This window comes from Simochromis diagramma, unplaced genomic scaffold (genome assembly GCF_900408965.1).
Source record: "Simochromis diagramma unplaced genomic scaffold, fSimDia1.1 OVJJ01000464.1, whole genome shotgun sequence".
NCBI lineage: Eukaryota > Metazoa > Chordata > Actinopteri > Cichliformes > Cichlidae > Simochromis > Simochromis diagramma.
Window position 1 is genome coordinate 3,461 of NW_024387286.1, and position 5,573 is coordinate 9,033.

General features: G+C 42.5%; 1 long non-coding RNA gene across 1 annotated transcript; it reads right to left on the reverse strand.

The window, feature by feature from the left end:
* Positions 1-909: 909 nt before the first annotated feature.
* Positions 910-1,410, reverse strand: LOC120716223. Its single transcript, XR_005691841.1, has 2 exons — positions 1,297-1,410; positions 910-1,144 (listed from the first exon to the last, which is right to left on the reverse strand). It is a non-coding gene; the product is annotated as an uncharacterized LOC120716223 (long non-coding RNA).
* Positions 1,411-5,573: the final 4,163 nt, after the last annotated feature.

The following is a 5,573-nucleotide window of genomic DNA, read 5'->3' on the forward strand; positions in this document are numbered from 1 at the left end:
TGAAGTGATTAATATAATAACTATAATATTGGCCATATTATATTTACATTACCACAGTGAGATGACTTTAGTCTCATGAACAACATCAGCTAATTGTTATTTACAGCTAATCTTAAACGACTGTTCAGCACAGAAATGAAGCCCAACAATCATGTTTCACAGTCCTGTGGTCTCAGCCTCAGATACTCATCAAATCACACAGAGCTCATGTAGAAACAAATGAACTAAATATGTTCTCCTTCATTTCTGTCAAACAAAGCTGTATGAAACGTTTCCAGCTGTTAGTATCATGGTTGCTAGGCAACCTGGGCAGCGCGACGGAGGCTAGACGTCCCATTTCACGAGCCTACGAGCCTCGCACTTCGGCCTTAGCGGTCTTTGAGTACGCGGCCCTTGAGGACTTTAAAGCTGCAGAACCTGAATCGGGATACAGCCATGATGATCTCCAGCCTCGTGCTCGCCAACATTCTCACCTGAGTTAAGAAGACGATCACTGAAATGGTCTCAGCAGGTCCTTTGATGACAGCAATGAAATGCAGTGGTAAGGCTTTTTGGGGATTAAGTTCGTTTTCATGGCAAAGAAGGACGATGCAGTTCATCTGATCACTCCTCATAACATTCTGGAGTGCAGGCAAAATGCTATTATAAAAACTTAAGCAGCAACTTCTCCAGGTTCCAATATTTATGCAATTCTCAAACCTTTTGGCCACGACTGTATAACCTCTTCTGAAGTTTAGTGGATATTATACATGGTTATGCTCAGGATGTGTCGGCCAGTTTCCACTGGAAACGCCTTTTGGTTAAACTGTCAGCGAGGAATTTGCATTTGCACTGTTACATTTTTATATAACTTTAATGCACATAAACAACAGCTGCTTGTTTCAGTGAAAATACATTGATGGCTTTTTAATAAAGTTGTGCAGCTGTAAAGTATTTTGTCTGGTGTCAATTCTATCGTCAGCTACATCGTTATGGCAAATGTTCAAATGTATATGGTGATAAATATCTTTGGTCATATGGTCCTGCTCTGTCTGTCACCTTCTGTGTTGAGCTCATTGTTTCCTCTGTAGTGGCTGAGCTGAGTCCAAGTAGCTGAAAATGTTCCTCTGCTGCTCCGTCAGACTCTCCTCCTCCTGCTGATCAGCTGGGACACAAAACAGATCTTTGTTAGGCTCCACACTGCACTGAAGAGTCAAAGTGTCTCATATGTTCATCTGACAAGTAAAAGAACACATTTTTGTTTCCCGAGGTGGGCAACTTGTTGGAAACAAACACAAAAGGTTTGAGCACTGATACCTGCCATTGCTGCCATTGAAAGATGCAACGCCAGCAATGTGGATTGTCAAGACTCAAACCAATCATCAAGCAAAGACAACAGGGATCATTTGTTTCTGTTTATTTAGCATTCACAGCATTTGTAGTTGCCTTCTGTGCAGGGGAAGTCCACGCACACTGTGTGGTACCGCCATCCACAGAAGGTGCATTCAACCTCTGTAAAAGAAACGAGATTGTCTGAGACTGAAATGATATTCACTAAAGAAGTGGTGATTTGTAAAACTTCACATTTTGATCCGGGACGTACTCTGCATGAAAACAAGCGCTCACTCTTCCTACTCAACAAATGACAAGGGCGGAGCCTTATACCACGTGATACAGAAGCTGTGCCGTGTGATGCTAAAATTAGCAGGGAAAAAACAACGGAGAGCACGTCAGGGATGACGAGAAAGTGACAGGAGAAAATCCGTCCGGGTCAACCACCCAAACATCAATAACGGGAACCTTATACAGCGCTTCCCTATACACGTCGAACTCCCGCAGCCACAAAGACATCACGGAGGCTATCACTTATCACCTGACCAAAGATATGTGTAACGGTCTTTTGCATTTGATGTTTGTTGCATTTGATATTTGTTAAGCTGTATGTCTGGATTTTGTTCCTTTGCGCCCTCTGGTGGTGAACTGTGTAGGGTACAGCTTTGCTGTTTGGGTCTCCACCCAGCCACTTTTCTTTTGCTAGCGCACATGGTGTCTGCATGCTGCAACTCACAGTTAGCTCCACACATGGAGAAAATATTGTTTAAAGAGTGAAAATAATTGACGAAGAAGATGGAAGATAAGGCAATAAGGCCATAAAGCTCTATTTAGCACTTCCTGGATGTCAGCTCACGAGGTTTGTGTATTTTAAATGGTTTATTTTCTGTAATTAAGGATTTTTTTGATTGATTGACACTACGTACAAGAGCGCATTTTGATGTGATGTTTTTGTTTTATTGTTTTGTCCGTGAGCAGTTCTCACGGGTTGCCAAGACCAGAATAAACCCTGTTTTATAACTACATCGTGCGTACGTCAATCCTTGAGGGTGCTACAGTGAGAACTCCGCTCTGCACGGGTAGATGAAGGACGCAGCCCCGCAGGAAATTCAGGTGCCCCGAAAATAAGTGTTCCCTCAGTTAAAGGACTCAATATAATTAACCACAAGAAAGAGAAATAAAAAGGAAAAGGACTGTAAAATTAATTAAGATAAGTTTCCTTTTATAAATGAACAAAGGACTGGAATATTTCTTCTTTTTTCTTTCCTTCTCATTGTTTACATTTCTGCTGTTCAAGTGACTGATATTCATACAGTGTTAAGTTAATGTTGTGATGAGTAACCTGTGCATCGTGCATATGGTGGGCTTCAGCAGTTGCTGTAAGAAACAGTATTACTGGCTTGGAGAAGAGATGTAATGTGAGTTAAGTATACATGTTAAGTAATGTTAAAGGAGTAATAGTAATTACTGTACTTTAAAATTGTAACAGTAAATGAAGATTAATATTCATTTGCTCCTCAACTAACAAATCAAATTTAAGCTGCTGCACCTTTACGTTAAGGCTAAGTAAGATACACAAAAAACCCAAACCCCTCCAACAATGGCAGAGTTTGAGGCTAATCCAGAAGTCAGTGAAAAGGGTGATGTGGAACAACTTTCTGCAGATGAGCAACTACAAGCAGTTGAAGGCACAGCTGATGATGTTTCTACTACCTCACAAAGAGCACGACAGAGCCAACGAGTCCGTACATTGACGGAAAAGGGCAAAGAACTGTACGGTGAGCACATAAAGAAGGCTGCACATCGTTTCAGTGTGCGCTATGAGAAGTGGAAGGTTGTCATTAAGAATGCCAAAGGAGCTATAGATGGTCAATGCTCAAAGGATCTGCTACAAGAACATGTTTCCAAGGTTTTGAGTGCTTCTAAGGATGTGAATGCAGCCTATGATGACTTGAGACGTATTGAATCTCCAGATAGTGACACAAGACGAAGGATGGATACGTGTGAAGCCATAACAAAGACAATTATCGAATCTGTAAGAAAGTGTCCAAGCCCAAGTAATGCGGAGGTTCAGAGAGATGAAGAACTTTGGAAGGACACTGAGTCTTCATCTAAATACGTAGCCTCAGATGTGAAAAGTCAAAGGGATGAAAAATGGAAGGAGACTGAGTCTATGCCTAAGTTAGAAGCCTCAGACAGGATGAGTGTTAAGTCACACCACACTAAGCTCTCTTCTTATTCGAGGGTTTCCTCTAGACACTCCAGCCGGCTCTCGGCTAAAAGACAAGATGCAGCTGCTGAAGTTGCAGCAAATGAGGCTGCTCTCCAAGTTCTGCTTGAACAAGAAATCCATATGAAGGAAATTGAAAGGCAAGAAGCAGAAATAGCACAAAGACAAAAGGCTCTAGAAGCTAAGCGCAGAGAAGTAGAGCGACTTGAGACTGTAAAAAAAGCTGAATGCAGCAAAGGCTCGACAGCGAGTGTATGAACAAAGTGAATGTTCAGATGAAGAAATATACAACCTACTTCACCACAGATCTGATAAAAATGAAGTCAAGTCTGAAAACAATGACCAGCATATGAAACGGTGTTCCTCGCCACGAAATGTGACACCGCACCAAGAGGTGAACACAGAAGATCTGGTCAAAGCATTTGCAGTGTCTCTTAATGCAAGTCGTCTTCCGGTACCAGAGCCAACAATATTCAGTGGCGACCCTATCAGATATAATGATTGGAAAATTTCCTTTCAGACTCTGATTGACAGGAAAAATATACCAACTGAAGAGAAGACTTATTATCTGAGGAAATATGTAAGTGGACCTGCAAGGAAGGCAATAGAAAGCTACTTCCCGCTTGGCACAGAGTCTGCATACTATGCAGCATGGACAGTTCTCGAAGAGAGGTATGGAAATCCCTTCCTCGTAGCAAAGGCCTTCAGAGACAAACTTGACGCATGGCCTAAGATAAGCTCTAAAGGCAGTATGGAACTTCAAGCATTTGCTGACTTCCTTTGCTGCTGTAAGACAGCAAATGAAGGGGCTTGAAGTGCTCAATGACTGCAATGAAAACCAAAAAATGCTCGCAAAACTTCCAGATTGGCTTACTTCAAGGTGGAACAGAAAGGTTACAGAAGTGCAAGAAGAGACTCACACCTTTCCAAGCTTCAGCCAATTCGTAGATTTCATCTCACGGGAAGCCAAAATTGCCTGTAATCCCATAACATCTCTCTTTGCTCTGAAGCCAAGTGAAACTGAAGGGGCAAAAACAACAAGGAACAGAGGCAATGGAGCAAAGGTGCTAGCAACTAACTCAAATGAAAGGACTGTTAGTGCTAGTTGTGTGTACTGTGAAAGGTCGAGTCACAGCCTACTTAAGTGTAGAAGGTTCATAAATGAGAGCATTGTTGAGAGACTAAAGTTTGTTCAAGACAAGAAGTTATGTTTTGGCTGTCTGAACTCTGGTCATCGCTCCAAGGATTGCGAAGGGAGAGAAACCTGTGACACATGTAATAAAAGACATCCAACATGTCTTCATGACAATCGCACGAAGGAAGACAGAACAAGGAGAAATCCACACAAGAACAGTGACAGGACAAGACAAACGGACGCAGATGTCTGACAACAGTGTCACACCAACAACAAGTGAAGCGACTTCTAACAGAGTCACACAGAATGTTGACGACACTCACACATCTTCCATTATTCCAGTATGGGTGTCAACCAAAGGTGAGCCAGAGCATGAAATTCTTGTGTACGCGCTCCTTGATACACAGAGCGATACAACCTTTATTCTTGAAGAAACGGCACAAGCTCTGCATATCAAAGGTGAATCGACTCAGCTAAAGCTCACTACTATGTCTTCAAGAAACACAGTTGTGTCCTGTCGCAAGTTCTCAGGTCTACAAGTCAGAGGGTTCTACTCAAATAAGACCATTTCCCTACCAGTGACGTATGCCAGAGACTTTATTCCCGCAAACCGAGATCACATTCCATCGCCTGCAACAGCTAAGGCATGGTCTCATCTTGACTGCATTGCAAGTGAGATCGCTCCACTACAAAGCTGTGATGCTGGTCTGCTGATTGGGTACAACTGCCCCCAAGCACTTTTTCCTCGTGAGGTTGTGTCTGGAAAGGAAAATCAGCCGTTTGTGCAAAGAACTGATCTGGGATGGAGTATTGTGGGTTATGGCAATCCATGTCTCGATTATGGAGACGCCTTCGGAATAAGTCACCAAGTCATTGTAAAGGAAGTGGTGCCTGACA